The sequence below is a fragment of the Ovis aries genome, chromosome X, assembly GCF_016772045.2.
Source record: "Ovis aries strain OAR_USU_Benz2616 breed Rambouillet chromosome X, ARS-UI_Ramb_v3.0, whole genome shotgun sequence".
Classification (NCBI taxonomy): Eukaryota; Metazoa; Chordata; class Mammalia; order Artiodactyla; family Bovidae; genus Ovis; species Ovis aries.
Genome location: NC_056080.1, coordinates 9,596,639 through 9,614,407, shown reverse-complemented (window position 1 = coordinate 9,614,407; position 17,769 = coordinate 9,596,639). Strand labels below are relative to the sequence as shown.

The 17,769-nt window shown below is 40.6% G+C and overlaps 1 protein-coding gene across 2 annotated transcripts in view; it reads left to right on the top strand.

Moving 5' to 3' along the window:
* Positions 1–17,769, top strand: part of ARHGAP6 (Rho GTPase activating protein 6) — a 542,302-nt gene that overhangs the window by 202,483 nt on the left and 322,050 nt on the right. The window lies entirely within an intron of this gene.

The following is a 17,769-nucleotide window of genomic DNA, read 5'->3' as shown; positions in this document are numbered from 1 at the left end:
CTGTTGTCGTGTGCCCTTTGCCCTAAACTTTTGCTTCCATCTCCTTTTCCCTTTCCCATGTTTAGAAAAGAAAAAGTTCTTTTCCCCCTCACTTTGGCCTGAGTTAGCTGTCTTAGCTCTGCACTCTCGCTTTACTTTACCTCTGTAGCCATGCTCAGATCCTCTCTCCTGCTCAAGTACACGTTTCTTAGAGACGAAGACAGGGAATATTCTTACTGTAGACCGTAACAGCTCTTAGAGCACGCTCACACAAGAGATACTCAACTAAATGTGTTTCTAAGTGTATTAAACTGCTGTTGACCTAGTTCAGCTCCAGTATTAGGCAGGTTCTGGATCCCTGGGCTCAGGGGTTAGACTATGAACTTGCCCTTCCCCTCAGGATCCTTTCCTTCACTCTCACCACTTATGGGGCTAGAGAGAGTTTTCTTTATGTTCTATTTTGCCAATTATTAAGATAATTTATTTTTACATATTAATTTGGGGAAGACTGATATTTTTACAAAATTACATCTTCCTATCCAGAAATGGTTCTTCATATATTCAAGTCTTCTTTAGTATCTTTTCATGAAATTTTATTGTCCATTCACACACATGTATATCATTAATGCAAATTTCTTACAAAATTGAGTCATAGCTTTCTTATAGTTTTTATGACAATTATAAAAGGGATTTTCAGTTTTGCTGTTGTTGCTAGTTCAATAAACTATTGATATTTAAACAGCCCTGGTGGCTCAGATGGTAAAGAATCTGCTTGCAGTGCAGGAGACCTGGGTTCAATCCGTGAGTTAGGAAGATCCTCTGGAGAAGGGAATGGCAACTCACTTCAGTATTCTTGCCTAGAGAATCCTATGGACAGAGGAGTCTGGCGGGCTACAGTCCATGGGGTCTCAAAGAGTCGAACTCGACTGAGTGACTAACACTTTCACTTTTGCTATATCAAAACATTTAAAGTAAATCTTTTAATTGTTCTAAAATGACATTAGCATTATATTGTCAAGTTTATAATTTCCATTGAGATTTTTGATACAGTAATTTTTTAGAAGAATATTTTTCTTTTTTATTTTAATTTTCAGTTGTGAAAGGGTTTTTTTATGATTTTACAACTGTCTTTTTAAAACTATTTATTTTATTTTGTAAATTTGTGATGAGCTGACCTTCTTATTTTGGGATAAAACTTACAGAAAAGTTGCAAAAATTGTGCAGAGAATTCCCTCCTGCCCTGAACCAATTTCCATTCCCTCTGATGTTATCTTTCCACTGTTCTTTGATCCTCTTTTTCAGCCTTCTGGTGAGACAAACCCTTCAAAGAGACCCAACTGCTGAAATGTAAATTTTTAATTTAGTCTGAGCAGAAAATATTGTATATGCAAATGATAAAGAAAAATGTCTAGAAAGGGGGTGGAGGTAAGGCCACACTACTCTTCCCAGGATTGTTACATAATTTGGGAGGCTCAATGCAAAATGGAAGTGCTGAGCTCCTTGTTCAAGACTTATTAGGAATTTCAAGATGGAGACAGCAGAGTATTAAATGAATTGTGGGGCCCTTTGCAGTGCCAAGCCCTGGTGACTGCCTGGGTTGCACACCCATGAAGCCAACCCTGACTATTCCAACTGATATTTCAACTTCCTTCATGGTCTCAATATCTAGCAGGTTAAGGGAAAGTCTTTTGCATAACCAGGCCAGATCTACTCATATGTGAATTTTTCTAGAACCATACTCCAAGTCACAAGCTTTGCAGCTTGCCCACCTTCTAAATTTCAGTTCAGAAGACTCTGAGGTGAGGACAATGGTATTAGGTACCCTGAAATGGCAGCAAAGCTAATTCTAAAATAACATCCGCGTTAGCTCACACAGGGTGATATTTTCTTTGCTGAAGATTGGCAAATGGAGTGTTTGTTTTGAGTGCCTTCCAGTAATACAAGTAGCCAAGATTGCTTGGAAATTGTACCTGATGCTGAGAGGCTCTTGGTGAATATATATTTTTTTAACCAGGTTTACTCATTTAACTTGTCCAAATGGGACAGTTTCACAAAGGAACCTATCAGCCAGTCTTTTCTGATGAAATCACAAAAATACCTATGGGGAAATGAACTATAAAAGTTCTTGGGAAGCTGGGATTTTGAAAGTATCTAGGAAATACACAGCTGGAAATTGATTTAGCTCCATCTTTTATTTATCAACCTTCAGCAGCATTGTATTTTGAAGTCTGAGGGCATGCTGTCTACTTGTAGTATAATAAGTCCCCTACATGTGAACCTTCAAATTGCAAACTTTCAAAGATGCGAATGTGTTCCGACATGCCAGCTGTCATACTGTGCTTTTCAAGGTATTGTAAGATTAAAAATGTTTCCTTTATTTTTGTTTGTTTGTTATGTATCATTTGTGTTAAAAGTATTATAAACCTACTAAAGTACAGTACTATATAGCCAATTGTGTGAGTTGAGTACCTAGGTTAACTTTGTTGGACTTAACGAACAAATTGGACTTAAAAACAGAGTCTTAGAACAGACTTCATTCATATGTAAGGAACTTACTGTACTTTCTTAGCTGACCTAGCCAGGTAGCTGCACACCCAGATCGATCTTCAGTGTGACTACACACCTCTGGCCATGCACACACACCCTTAATTTCTGCACTAGTGTCCTAGTGATATACTGTGCTAAGTCGCTTTAGTCGTGTCTGATGCTGTGCGACCCTATGGACTGTAGCCCACCAGGCTTCTCTGTCCAGGATTCTCCAGGCAGGAATACCGGAGTGGGTTGCCATGCCCTTCTCCAGGGTTCTTTCCAACCCAGGGATCAAACGTGTGTCTCATAAGTCTCCTGCATTGGTAGGTGGGTTCTTTATCCTAGCCACCACGTCAAAGAAGGTATCCTGGATCTGTGGTGGCTTTCTCCTATTTCTACTGCACAGGGACTGGCTTCTCTATGAAACAGCATCCCACTCATTAGGAGAGATGCACCCATCTGTCTCTCCTCTCTCTCTTGATGCACAGGAGTTGTTCCACTGGCTTCTGGGAACTGATTCCCACTGAAAGCAAATGGGCAGATGACCGCTTAGAATCTGCTGTCTTGCTCTTCCTGTGTGTGTGTTTTGTGTGCAGCTGGTGTGCAGACCTAGTACTTTACATCCTGCCACTCTGGGGCCCTAGTTCCTGGAGTGTAAAGAGGTCATTCACTCAGAATTTCTGGCTGTATTTTAGTGGCTTGAAATTTCTAAAAGTCTCTAAGAGACTGTTTAGGAGGCTGTCAGCATTCTATGGAAACGATATAAGCATAAATCAAATATATATAATTATTATATAACTAAACATATAAGTTTGTAATAACTATATATAAATATTAACACATAATTATGTAAATATATAAATAACTTTAAAGCATAAATGATATATGTGCTGTGCTGTGCTTAGTTGCTCAGTCGTGTCCAACTCTTTGTGACCCCATAGACTGTAGCCCACCAGGCTCCTCTGTTCATAGGGATTTCTCCAAGCAAGAATACTAGAGTGGGTTGCCATGTTCTCCTCCAGGGGATCTTCCCAACCCAGGGATCGAACCCAGGTCTCCTACATTGCAGACGGATTCTTTACCAACTGAGCTTCCAGAGAAGCCCAAATGTTATGTATGTACAATTAATATATATTATATATATAAATGAAATTATTAGTCGCTTAGTTGTGTCTAACTCTTTGCAACCCTATGGACTGTACCTGCCAAGCTCTTCTGTCCATGGGATTCTCCAGGTAAGAACACTGGAATAGGTAACCATTCCCTTCTCCAGGGAATCTTCCTGACCCAGGGATCAAACCCTGGTCTCCTGCTTTGCAGGCAGATTCTTTGCTGTCTGACCCACCAATGCTGCTGAAGGTTGATGACTAATCATTTTCTAAACCACCTTCTCCAAGGTAACTCATACTCTGATCTCTGTCACCATAGAATAGCTTTCTCCATTTTTCTACTTTATGTAAGTGGAATCGTGCTTTTTGTACTCTTTTGTGTCTGGTTCTCTTGCATGTCGTTGTATCTGTGAGTTCACTTACAGTGTTGCATTCATCTGTCGTACTTCCTTCCACGTATATGCCACAATGTACCCATTCTCCTGACGATGTGCACTGGAGCTGTTTCCACTGGCCAGGTTTAAGGCAGGAAATTTTCCTGTCTTATGATTGGAGAGAGGGGTGTTTCTCCTTGCCACAAGGTTATATACTGTTGGAGTTCCAGCTTTATGGGAACGAATGTTCTATTCAAATTGCCGCCTTGGGCAGACTCTGGAATTTGCATTTCATCTCCTGAATCCATGAGACCAGAAAACTAGAACTTAGATTCACCAGGTTCAACAAATTGCTTCTAGGCAAACAGTGGCTATTGAGCTACAATGTCCTGTCTAGTTATTTTGAGACCTAGGTGTTTCTTATTTTCTTGTCTACTCATGCATGCAATTTAATGGATTTTAAATATGTCATCCAGCATTTATAGATGTTTTCTGTGGAAGGTCAACTTGATATTTATTCTGCCTTACTGTAAGAAACATAAATAAATAAATATGTATGTCTTAAATGCCCCTTGGTTTTTGAGACCAATGTGTCTGTTCTAAAACTTATAAAAAATGAGGTACACTGATATTCTTTTCATCCATATTCTTTCTCAACTTATATAAGGACACCAAAGAGATTATAATTTTTGCTAAATAAATTTTCTTCTTCTGCTTTTGTGAGGATAACTATAAATATGTTCATTTCAAAAGTTTGGGCTTGTTTCTTTTTAATACTGCCTCCACAAATCACCTTTGGGTGATTCAGGCATAAAATATTTTTAAGGAACTGTTTTTTACACAGTTTTGAGTTAGACCAAAGATGGAAGTATAGAGACAGGAATAAAAGGAAACATCTATTATACAAAGAGAAAAATAATGGTTGCCATTGAGGAGGTCTAGAGAAAGTGCTCTGCAAATTCAGAAGAGAGGTGAATTTTTGGATTCCTTTTGAGTGGATCAGGAAAGTCTCAGTGTAAGAGGACAATCTGAGCTGAGCTCTGGAGCGGGGGCAATGATGAGCTTTTCTTTTGGAGGAAGAGGAGACATACTCACTGCATGAGCTCACATGGGAGCATATAGTTGAGTTGTCTGTAAGGACACATTCCTAGATTAGAACTGTGCTGTCCAACATGGCAGCCACTGACCCCACATGGCTTCTGAGAAATTGACATGTGGGTAGTGCGAGTGGACAAACTGACTGTGAAAGTTAAAAGTGAAAGTGTTAGTTACTCACTCATGTCTAACTCTTTGTGACCCCATGGACTGTAGCCCACCAGGCTCCCCGTCCATGGGATTCTCCAGCCAAGAATACTGGAGTGGGTTGCCATTCCTTTCTCCAGGGGATCTTCCTGATCCAGGGATTGAACCCGGGTCTCCTGCATTGCAGGCAGATTCTTTACCGTCTGAGCCACCAGGGATGTTGGTTGTAATTTTATGTAATTATAATGAAGTTAAATTTAAACTTTAATTTAAAAAAATGATGCTATGTTCAGTTTTTGGAAAATGTTTAAATATGTTTGGTACAACTTGGGTATGTGAGTTAACTTTTTCAACTGTTCATTTTATGAAACCTAAATCCAAATCAAATATTTGTAATGAAAATTTATTGTCCAAATTGAGATATGCTCTAACAATGCAAAATATTTTATTAATCGTTATTTTTACATTAATTGCATGTTGAAATGATACTCTTTGGGATATTTGGGTTATATAAAATATATATCATTATGATCAATTTCACCTGTCTAGTTTTACTTTTTAAAATCTAGCTACTGAAACATTTAAAATTACCTATGTCTCTTGCATCATATTTCTGTTGAACAGTGCTGAAGACAGAGGAAGTTTGGAGCATAAAGTGGGAATGTCCTAGGAACTTTAGAAAGTTAACTTCTCTGGGCTTAAGTTTCCTTATCTCCTATGGTTCTTACCTCATACAAGTATTGAGAGGGCAAAATTAATTTTCATGCAAAGCCCATATAAGCACAGTAACAACTGGCTCAATAACTGGGTGTCAGTGTTTTTTTTTTTTTTTTTTTAAGTTTACATATGAATTTTTATTTTTATTTTTATTTTTTTTTTATTTTTTAGTTTTTTATTTTTTAAATTTTAAAATCTTTAATTCTTACATGCATTCCCAAACATGAACCCCCCTCCCACCTCCCCTCCCCATAACATCTTTCTGGGTCATCCCCATGCACCAGCCCCAAGCATGCTGCATCCTGCGTCAGACATAGACTGGCGATTCAATTCACATGATAGTATACATGTTAGAATGTCATTCTCCCAAATCATCCCACCCTCTCCCTCTCCCTCTGAGTCCAAAAGTCCGTTATACACATCTGTGTCTCTTTCCCTGTCTTGCATACAGGGTCGTCATTGCCATCTTCCTAAATTCCATATATATGTGTTAGTATACTGTATTGGTGTTTTTCTTTCTGGCTTACTTCACTCTGTATAATCGGCTCCAGTTTCATCCATCTCATCAGAACTGATTCAAATGAATTCTTTTTAACGGCTGAGTAATACTCCATTGTGTATATGTACCACAGCTTTCTTATCCATTCATCTGCTGATGGACATCTAGGTTGTTTCCATGTCCTGGCTATTATAAACAGTGCTGCGATGAACATTGGGGTACATGTGTCTCTTTCAATTCTGGTTTCCTCGGTGTGTATGCCCAGAAGTGGGATTGCTGGGTCATAAGGTAGTTCTATTTGCAATTTTTTAAGGAATCTCCACACTGTTCTCCATAGTGGCTGTACTAGTTTGCATTCCCACCAACAGTGTAGGAGGGTTCCCTTTTCTCCACACCCTCTCCAGCATTTATTGCTTGCAGATTTTTGGATCGCAGCCATTCTGACTGGTGTGAAGTGGTACCTCATTGTGGTTTTGATTTGCATTTCTCTAATAATGAGTGATGTTGAGCATCTTTTCATGTGTTTGTTAGCCATCCGTATGTCTTCTTTGGAGAAATGTCTATTTAGTTCTTTGGCCCATTTTTTGATTGGGTCGTTTATTTTTCTGGAGTTGAGCTGCATAAGTTGCTTGTATATTTTTGAGATGAGTTGTTTGTCAGTTGCTTCATTTGCTATTATTTTCTCCCATTCAGAAGGCTGTCTTTTCACCTTGCTTATATTTTCCTTTGTTGTGCAGAAGCTTTTAATTTTAATTAGATCCCATTTGTTTATTTTTGCTTTTATTTCCAGAATTCTGGGAGGTGGATCATAGAGGATCCTGCTGTGATTTATGTCTGAGAGTGTTTTGCCTATGTTCTCCTCTAAGAGTTTTATAGTTTCTGATCTTACATTTAGATCTTTAATCCATTTTGAGTTTATTTTTGTGTGCGGTGTTAGAAAGTGATCTAGTTTCATTCTTTTACAAGTGGTTGACCAGTTTTCCCAGCACCACTTGTTAAAGAGATTGTCTTTACTCCATTGTATATTCTTGCCTCCTTTGTCAAAGATAAGGTGTCCATATGTGTGTGGATTTATCTCTGGGCTTTCTATTTTGTTCCATTGATCTATATGTCTGCCTTTGTGCCAGTACCATACTGTCTTGATGACTGTGGCTTTGTAGTAGAGCCTGAAGTCAGGCAAGTTGATTCCTCCAGTTCCATTCTTCTTTCTCAAGATTGCTTTGGCTATTCGAGGTTTTTTGTATTTCCATACAAATCTTGAAATTATTTGTTCTAGTTCTGTGAAAAATGCGGCTGGTAGCTTGATAGGGATTGCATTGAATTTTGTTTTTTTTTTTTTTTTTTTAATGAGATAAAGAGGAAGTGAGTCACGTTCTGCAGAAAAGGGGGAAACAATAAGGTTGCCTGATTTTATAAAATAGGTGATGGCTTGAATGGTAAGAAGGATCAATGCGTAATAGTGAGGGAGTGTGGTGAATCAGCAAACGCAACTATGGAAGCTGAAAGAAGATGGCAGGTGATGAATGAAAGGTGGAATTGGAGGATTGTTCTAGGCTTGGAAAGCAGTTTTAACTTTACCATGAATAGACAGGGTGTAGGTGGGAAAGCCAGGTCACCTGCTATGACTCTTTTTAGCATCTACAGAATGACACACTCCTTTGAGCCCAGTTGCTTAATTTGATAGGAAAAAAGTGGAAGGAAAATTGTTCATAAATGTTGGTTCTGCTTTGTGTGTGAGGCCTGCTGCAGCTAAATAAAAAGGAGCAATTTATCTAAAGGTAGGTCTAAGGAACTTCTGATGAAATATTGAAGAAAATGAACAGTGTATACAGAGGGAAGTAAACTCATGAAAGAAAGAATTGGCAAATTTTTTAGCTTTGCAGTTGGACTTGCTTGACAATTACTGAAGATAAGGAAAAGAAGGAGGGTTTGACTGAGATTTGTTAATTTTTGTAAACAGGTAGGAACATCCTGTGTCTTTCCCCTCTAATTACAGTTTATGAATAATTGTTTGAGTATTAGGACACCTGTCTCTGTGCCTTTTAATATATTGTTATGTGTACTCCTTGTTTATCTGTGATTTAGTTTCAGTTTTCATGTCTATGTGAGGTAGACATCAGTAAAATTAATCACATCATCTTTAAAATGCTAAACAAAAAAGCTCAGCAAGAAATATTTGAAGTGAATGCACAGTGATTTCTTTCAAAATAAAGAAAAGTAATTAATAACTTTGTAAATATTCCCCATTAGGGGAAAGCTTCACTGTCCTCGACCACAAAGAGGTCATGCTTTTTATATTCTCAAGGTGGAATTAATTTTACATTTTAAACAGTGCATAAATGAATATGAGATTTAGGTGAATATATCAGAAAACTCAAATAACAGTAGCTCATAAAGATAGAAGTATTTTTAATTATTATTTAAAGGAGGCTGGATCTGCATTTACCTGGGGCCAATGTTCCTTTAGTCTCCCTCCTCCATCTTCCCAGGGCCTGTCTTTCTCCTTAAAGGAATTTCTGGTCTAAGATAACTGCTACTGCTACTGTAGTAGCTTTACAAGGACACATCACAGGCTGGGTGAAAGTGGCAGTATTGGTAGATTTCTGGGAAGGTTCTTTAAAGAGCCTAGCCAGGTAGGAAAAGCCAGGCGTTTGAGTACAAATGGAGAACTCTGATCCTAGGCTAAGAGATGCTTTCTCTCTGGTTTGTTCATACTGCCTACTGGTACAAGTATATATTTGTTAGGGGTACAGAGCATGGCTAGGAGGTAGACAGTAGTTTGATAATCAGTTCAGTTCAGTCACTTAGCCATGTCCAACTCTTTGCAACCTGATGGACTGCAGCACACCAGGCTTCCCTGTCCATCACCAACTCCCAGAACTTGCTCAAATTCATGTCCATTGAGTCAGTGATGCCACCCAACCATCTCATCCTCTGTCGTCCCCTTCTCTCCTACCTTCAACTTTCTCAGCATCAGGGTCTCTTCCAATGAGTCAGTTCTTCCCATCAGGTGGCCAAAGTATTGGAGCTTCATCTTCAGCATCAGTCCTTCCAATGAATATTCAGGACTGATTTCCTTTAGGATTGATTGGTTGGATCTCCTTGCTGTCCAAGGGACTCTCAAGAGTCTTCTCCAACACCTCAGTTCAAAAGCATCAATTCTTCAGTGCTCAGCTTTATTTATGGTCCAATTCTCACATCCACACATGGCCACTGGAAAAACCATAGCTTTGAGTAGGTGGACCTTTGTTGGCAAAGTAATATCTCTGCTTTTTAATATATTGTCTAGGTTGGTCATAGCTATTCTTCCAAGCGTTTTTTAATTTCATGGCTGCAGTCACCATCTACAGTGATTTTGGAGCCCAAGAAAATAAAGTCTGTCACGGTTTCCATTGTTTCCCCATCTATTTGCCATGAAGTGATGGGACCAGATGCCACAATCTTTGTATTTCTAATGTTGAGTTTGAAACCAGCTTTTTCACTCTACTCTTTCACTTTCATCAAGAGGTTCTTTAGTTCCTCTTCACTTTCTGCCATAAGGGTGGTGTCTTATGCATATCTGAGGTTATTGATATTTCTCCGGGCAATTTTGATTACAGCTTGTGCTTCATCCTGCCTGGCATTTCCCATGATGTACTCTGCATATAAGTTAAATAAGCAGGGTGACAATATACAGCCTTGATGTACTCCTTCCCCAATTTGGAACCACTCTGTTGTTCCATGTCTGGTTCTAACTGTTGTCTCTTGACCTACATACAGATTTCTCAGGAGGCAGGTCAGGTGGTCTGGTATTCCCATCTCTTTCAGAATTTTCCACAGTTTATTGTGATCCACACAGTCAAAGGCTTTGGCATAGTCAATAAGGCAGGAGTAGATGTTTTTCTGGAACTCTCTTGCTTTTTTGATGATCCAATAGATGTTGATCTCTGGTTCCTTTGCCTTTTCTAAATCCAGCTTGAACATCTGGAAGTTCATGGTTCACATACTGTTGAAGCCTGGCTTGGAGAATTTTGAGCATTACTTTGCTAGTGTGTAAGATGAGTACAATTGTGAGGTAATTTGAACATTCTTTGGCATTGCCTTTCTTTGGGATTGGAATGAAAAACAGACCTTTTCCAGTCCTGTAGCCCTGTTGAGTTTTCCAAATTTGCTGGCATATTGAGTGTAGCACTTTCACAGCATCATCTTTTAGGATTTGAAATAGTCAACTGGAATTCCATCACCTCCACTAGCTTTGTTTGTAGTGATGTTTCATAAGGCCCACTTGACTTCCCATTCCAGGATGTCTGGCTCTAGGTGAGTGGTCACACCATTGTGGTTATCTGGGTCATGAAGATATTTTTTGTACAGTTCTTCTCTGTATTCTTGCCACCTCTTCTTAATATGTTCTGCCTTTGTTAATCCATATAATTTCGGTCCTTTATTGTGCCTATCTTTGCATGAAATGTTCCCATGGTATCTCTAATTTTCTTGTAGAGATCGTAGTCTTTCACATTCTATTGTTTTCCTCTATTTCTTTGCATTGATTGAGGAAGGCTTTCTTATCTCTCCTTGCTATTTTTGGAACTCTGAATTCAGATGGATATATCTTTCCTTTTCTCCTTTGCCTTTCACTCCTCTTCTTTTCTCAGCTATTTGTAAGGCCTCCTCAGACAACCATTTTGCCTTTTTGCATATCTTCTTCTTGGGGATGGTTTTGATCATCACCTCCTGTACAGTGTCACGAACCTCCGTTCATAGTTCTTCAGGCACTCTATCTATCAGATATAATCCCTTGAATCTATTTTTCACTTCCACTTTATAATCATAAGGGATTTGACTTAGGTCATACCTGAATGGTCTAGTGGTTTTCCTTACTTTCTTCAATTTAAGTCTGGTTTTTGCAATAATGAGTTCATGATCTGAGTCACAGTCAGCTCCTAGTCTTGTTTTTGCTGAATGTATAGAGCTTCTCCATCTTCAGCTGCAAAGAATATAGTCAATCTGATTTTGGTGTTGGCATCTGGTAATGTCCATACGTAGAGTCTTCTCTTATGTTGTTTTAAGAGGGTGTTTGCTATGACCAGTGCATTCTCTTGGCAAAGCTCTGTTAGTCTTTGCCCTGCTTCATTTTGTACTCCAAGGCCAAACTTGTCTGTTACTCCAGGTATCTCTTGACTTCCTACTTTTGCATTCCAGTCTCCTATAATGAAAAGGACATCTTTTTTGGTGTTAGTTCTAGAAGATCTTATAGGTCTTCATAGAACCATTCAACTTCAGCTTCTTTGGCATTAATGGTTGAGGCATAGACTTGGATTACTATGATATTGAATGGAAATTGCTTGGAAATGGATATTGCTTGGAAATGAACAGAGATCATTCTGTCATTTTTGAGATTCTACCCAAGTACTGCATTTCGGACTCTCTTGTTGACTATGAGGGCTACCCCATTTATTCTAAGGGAATCTTGCCCACAGTAGTAGATGTAATGGTCATCTGAATTAAATTCACCTATTCCAGTCCATTTTAGTTCACTGATTCCTAAAATGTCGATGTTCACTCTTGCCATCTCCTGTTTGACCACTTCCAATTTACCTTGATTCATGTACCTAACATTCCAAGTTAGGTAATATGCAGTATTTTACAGCATTGGACTTTACTTCCATCACCAGTCACATCCACAGCTGAGCGCTGTTTTTGCTTTGGCTCAGCCTCTTCATTCTTTCTGGAGCTGTTTCTCCACTCTTCTCCAGTAGCATATTGGGCACCTACTGACCTGGGGAGTTCATCTTTCAATGTCCTATCTTTTTGCCTTTTCATACTTTTCATGAGGTTCTCAAGGCAAGAATACTGAAGTGGTTTATCATTCCCTTCTCCAGTGGCCCACACTTTGTCAGAACTCTCCACCATGACCCATCCTTCTTGCGTGGACCTACACGGCATGGCTCATAGTTTCATTGAGATAGACAAGGCTGTGATCCAAGTGTTCAGTTTGGTTAGTTTTCTGATTGTGGTTTCCAATCAGTCTGCCCTCTAATGGGTAGGGATGGGAGGCTTTTGGAAGCTTCCTGATAGGTGGGACTGGTTGTGGGGAAATCTTAGTTTTACTCTGATGGACAGGGCCATGCTCAGTAAATCTGTAATCCAATTTTCTGTTAATAGGTGGGTCTGTGTTCCCTCCCTGTAGTTTGGCCTGAGGTCAAACTCTGGTAGGGGTAATGGAGGTAATGGTGACCTCCTTCAAATGGGCTTATGCCAGGACTGTTGTATTCAGTGCCCTTGGCCCCATGGCAGCCACTGTCGATCCACACCTCTGCCAGAGACTCCTGGACACTCACAGGCAAGTCTGGCTCAGTCTCTTGTGGGGTCACTGCTCCTTTTTCCTGGGTCCTGGTGCACACAAGGTTTTGTTTGTGCCCTCCAAGAGTCTGTTTCCCCAGTCCTGTGGAAGTTCTGTAATCAAATCCCATTGGCCTTCAAAGTCAAATTCCCTGGGGGTTCTCAGTCCCTTTGCCAGATCCCCAGGTTGGGAAATCTGTTTTGGACCCTAGAACTTTCACAATAGTGTAAGAACTTCTTTGTTATAATTGTTGTCCAATTTGTAGGTTGTCTGCTCAGTGACTCTATGGTAGGGTTCACATGCCATGCCTCCCAGGCCTGCTGCAGACAGAGCCCCTGTCTCCAGGCCACTGCTGACCCGTGCCTCTGCAGGAGACACTCAAACACTCAAAGGCAGGTCTGGCTCAGTCTCTTGTGGGGTCCCTAAGTCCCTGAGCCCTCCGAGCATCTCTGGTGGGTATAGGGTTTGATTCTAAATGTGACTCTGCTCCTACTGTCTTGTTGGGGCTTCTCCTTTGCCTTTGGATGTGGGGTACCTTTTTTGGTGGGATCCAACATTCTCCTGTCAATGGTTGTTCAGCAGTTAGTTGCAGTTTTGGAGTTCTCTCAGGAAAAGATGAGCGCATGTCCTTCTATTCCTCCATCTTGTCTGTTAACAATTATAGTTCCTACATGTCAGGCTCTGTTTTAACCCTTTTATATATACACACAGATTTGATCTTTTCAAGAACCTGATGAGATGGGTTACACATAAGAAAATTGGGGTACTGAGGAGTTAAGTAACTTGTCCAAGGTCACCCATATATAAGAAGTAGGAAGCGAGTCAGGGCAGTCTGGCTACAAGTCCATGTCCTTATCATCCTGCTGAACTGCCCTGCACTTCCCTATGCTGACTCCTGGGTGGCTAACAGTCCCTATGAGTGCTTTACCTCAACTCAGGGTTTAGCAGCAATGCTAGGATCAGATAAAACCAACAGAAAAATCAGAATAATCAGGCAAGGATATGAATTGTCAATTCCCGGAGGAGTAAACAAACAAACAAACGAGAAGAGACATGGAGAAGAGAGGGGGTAAGAAGGGGGAGAAAAGGGAAGGGAAGGGAGATTATTATTATTAAATATATGAGGACATCCTCAAGCTCCTTTGTTGTTCAGTTCAGTCGCTCAGTCGTGTCGGACTCTTTGCGACCCCATGAATCGCAGCATGCCAGGCTTTCTGTCCATCACCAACTCCCGGAGTTCACTCAAACTCATGTCCATCGAGTCGGTGATGCCATCCAGCCATCTCATTCTCTGTCTTCCCCTTCTCCTCCTGCCCCCAATCCCTCCCAGCATCAGTCTTTTCCAATGAGTCAACTCTTCACATGAGGTGCCCAAAGTATTGGAGTTTCAGCTTCAGCATCATTCCTTCCAAAGAACACCCAGGACTGATCTCCTTTAGGATGAACTGGTCGGATCTCCTTGCAGTCCAATGGACTCTCAAGAGTCTTCTCCAACACCACAGTTCAAAAGCATCAATTCTTTGGCACTCAGCTTTCTTCACAGTCCAACTCTCACATCCATACATGACTACTTGAAAAACCATAGCCTTGACTAGACAGACCTTTGTTGGCAACGTAATATCTCTGCTTTTGAATATGCTGTCTAGGTTGGTCATAACTTTCCTGCCAAGGAGTAAGCGTCTTTTACTTTCATGGCTGTAGTCACCATCTGCAGTGATTTTGGAGCCCCCAAAATAAAGTCTGACACTGTTTCCCCATCTATTTGCCATGAAGTGATGGGACCACATGCCATGATCTTCATTTTCTGAATATTGAGCTTTAAGCCAACTTTTTCACTCTCCTCTTTCACTTTCATCAAGAGGCTTTTTAGTTCCTCTTCACTTTCTTCCATAAGGGTGGTTTCATCTGCTTATCTGAGGTTATTGACATTTCTCCCCGCAATCTTGATTCCAGCTTGTGCTTCTTCCAGCCCAGCATTTCTCATGATGTACTCTGCATAGAAGTTAAATAAGCAGGGTGACAATATACAGCCTTGATGTACTCCTTTTCCTATTTGGAACCAGTCTGTTGTTGCATGTCCAGTTCTAACTGTTGCTTCCTGACCTGCATATAGGTTTCTCAAGAGGCAGGTCAGGTGGTCTGGTTTTCCCATGTCTTTCAGAATTTTCCACAGTTTATTGTGATCCACACAGATGCAAATGAACACAATAATGAGACATCACTTTAAATTCAACATATTGGCAAAAGTTAGAAAGCTGGAGATGCCAGGCATTGGTGAGGACCTGGGGATCTGGGACTCTTCATGCACTGTCAGGGTGTAGACTGGTACAGCTGTTCAGGGAGGGAATCTTTTTATACTTGGTCAAATTCAAGTACCTTACCCCATGATCCAGCACTTCTGCTCCTGAGTATATATATCCCGGAGAAACTCTTGAACAGGTCCATTAGCGACAACACAGAGATGTTCATCAGAGCATTTTTTGACAGTGGGGAGTTTCAGGCAACCAGTTGTTCATCCCTGGGGGAATGGATAGGTTAGACACGCACTTGGAAACATGACGCAGCAATTCGAAGTGCCAGGCTGAATATATGTGTAGCAACATGAGTAGGTGATTTTTTTTTTTAAGGGTTGAATCTCTGTCCTCTTCTATTAGTCATTAATTGAAGTTGACCATTTGTTCCAAAAGTTTATTCCTTCAGAGAGTCTCTCAATTGCAAAACTTTTAATTCCTATGCTGATCTTGGGGACTGAAGAATTAAGGACCCACTGAAAACATTAAGCTCCCTGGAGTACACCAAAGGTATGCCACTCCTCCTGCTCAAAGTGTCCTTCTTCTTCAACTGGTTAGTGCTTCTTCACCTTCTGTCACCAACTCAAGTGAACCTTCTCTGACTCATGCCTGGGTCCATGTTCTTCTTCTTCTTTGTCTGTACAGCACCAAGTACTCACCCCCATGATATGAAACCCCCATCGTCTTGTACCCTGATTTGCCTTTTTACTTTGTTTACCTTTCCCACTAGACTGTGAGGTGAGGGCCGTGTCTCAGACTTCTTTCCCAGCTCCTTGCTCAGTGACTGGATCACAGTAGGTGATCAATAGATGTTTTCTGAATGAGAAATTAATAAATGAGTAAATGAGACAAGGATGAATGAATGAATGGCCTAGTCAGGAGCCTTCCCATGAATCATCTCATACTGTTGCTCATGTTTCACTGGCCTGCATCTATTGTCTTTGCAATGCTCAAGGTTGAGAGAAGCTGGAAATTAAAAATATTTTGGCTGAACACACTGTCCTCCCCAAAGGACAGAGGGGCTCTCTAACCAAGGACACAGCAAGAGTGAACAACCAACAGTCCCTTCTCTATAAACTAATAATGGTGTCTTACAACTGAACCCCCTGAGAGCACAATCTACCCTGTGGGTCATGTCCTTTCTCTGATCAATGACTGGTCAGCAGTTTGATGCCCAAAGTCTGATCTATTTACAACCAGTCCTGTTCTTCCTGACTTCCATGGAATTTTCTGTCTCTTCTATTTCTGTCTCTTTTGCTGGTTTATTTTCTGCAAGTGGAGCTCATCTCTGGTTTTATGAGTAAGCACTGTCTGAATTAGCTGGCATCCAATTGGGGCCTATGTTATATTTTAAAGTGAGTGACTTTGAACATTAAGTCCATCTCAGCTCTGCAAGCTACTGCCTTCTTGGGAGCCAGGCAAAGACAGACATAGACAGAACAAAGTTTGCCATTCTGACTTTGTTCTAAGTTATTTTTCTAAGTTATGTCCATCCTGGAAGGACACACTCATTGAATGAAAAGTAGTCTGGAATCAATATTTAAGTGAAGAGTATGATTGCTCCTGGCCTCTGTTGCCTCTTTCTCTCTCTCATCCTTTTCCATATGCTGTTTCCCTGTCTTCTCTGGAGCACCCATGGTTGAATGCAAGGCAAATTCTTCTGCATACTGTGTGACTTGCACCTGTCGCTCCACTCACCCAACACCACCTGCCACTCTCCTCAGGTTCTTGTGGGCACTGCAGTCCTGAACTGAGCAGGAAGAGAGAAATCTACCCATGCCACTGACAAGAGACATGTAAACTGCTACCGTCACGTGATAGTGAGCTGAGATTTCAGCCTGGGACAGACTGTGGTGAATTTCCCAACCACTGAGCAGACAACAGGGGAGAGATGGGAGCATTTTCTCACATCCTTCCAAGGGTCTTACCACTCCATTAAAAAAAAAAAAAAGAATTTCAATCAACCACGCAGCTAGTAGAAACACCTACACGAGTTCAGCAAGGTGCCAGCATGAGTCCAACACTTGCTGCTGTTGTTTGTTTGATCTCCTGTTGCGTCACCATAGGATTTAGGTTAGAAAGTTGTGAGAAAATATATCATAGAGTCTTTGCCACAGAAAATTGTGAATTCCAAACTCACCCTGGCACAGCTGATGTGGTTGATTTGGGGAAAGAAAGGGCTGCTTCCTAAGATTTGGGGGGATCCAAATGTCATTCTAAATCTCATAACAATTCAGTGAATCAGTTTGGAGTAAGGACACGGCATGGTGGTGATGTTTTCTTTCTTGACTGAGTCATTAAAATGACAAAATTGCTAGATTCCTATTATGTTCTTCCTTGACCAGGACTACAGTAAAGTTGGGACGTGTTTTCAGAGGGTTGGGAAGGAGGAAACACAAGGACACCATTGTACACCATACAAATAAAGTAAAAGGTCATTTTCCCACATCTTCTCAAGGTTTAATCTTAATCTGGGACAAACACAGTTTAATATTTTTTTTATGTAGAGGACACTGCTATGGGTGGAGCAGAGATGAGGCAGTTCCCTTTGACTCAGCTGTGACTCAGCTCAGGTCACATCTCTTGGCCTTACTTCTCAGAGAGAATTAGATGTGTATGATTTTACAAGTTGGACTTTCTTTTATTAAACATTTTAAAAAGCACTAGAAGGAAATGTGCAGCCCATCTTGTGCTAAAAGGCCAGCAGACA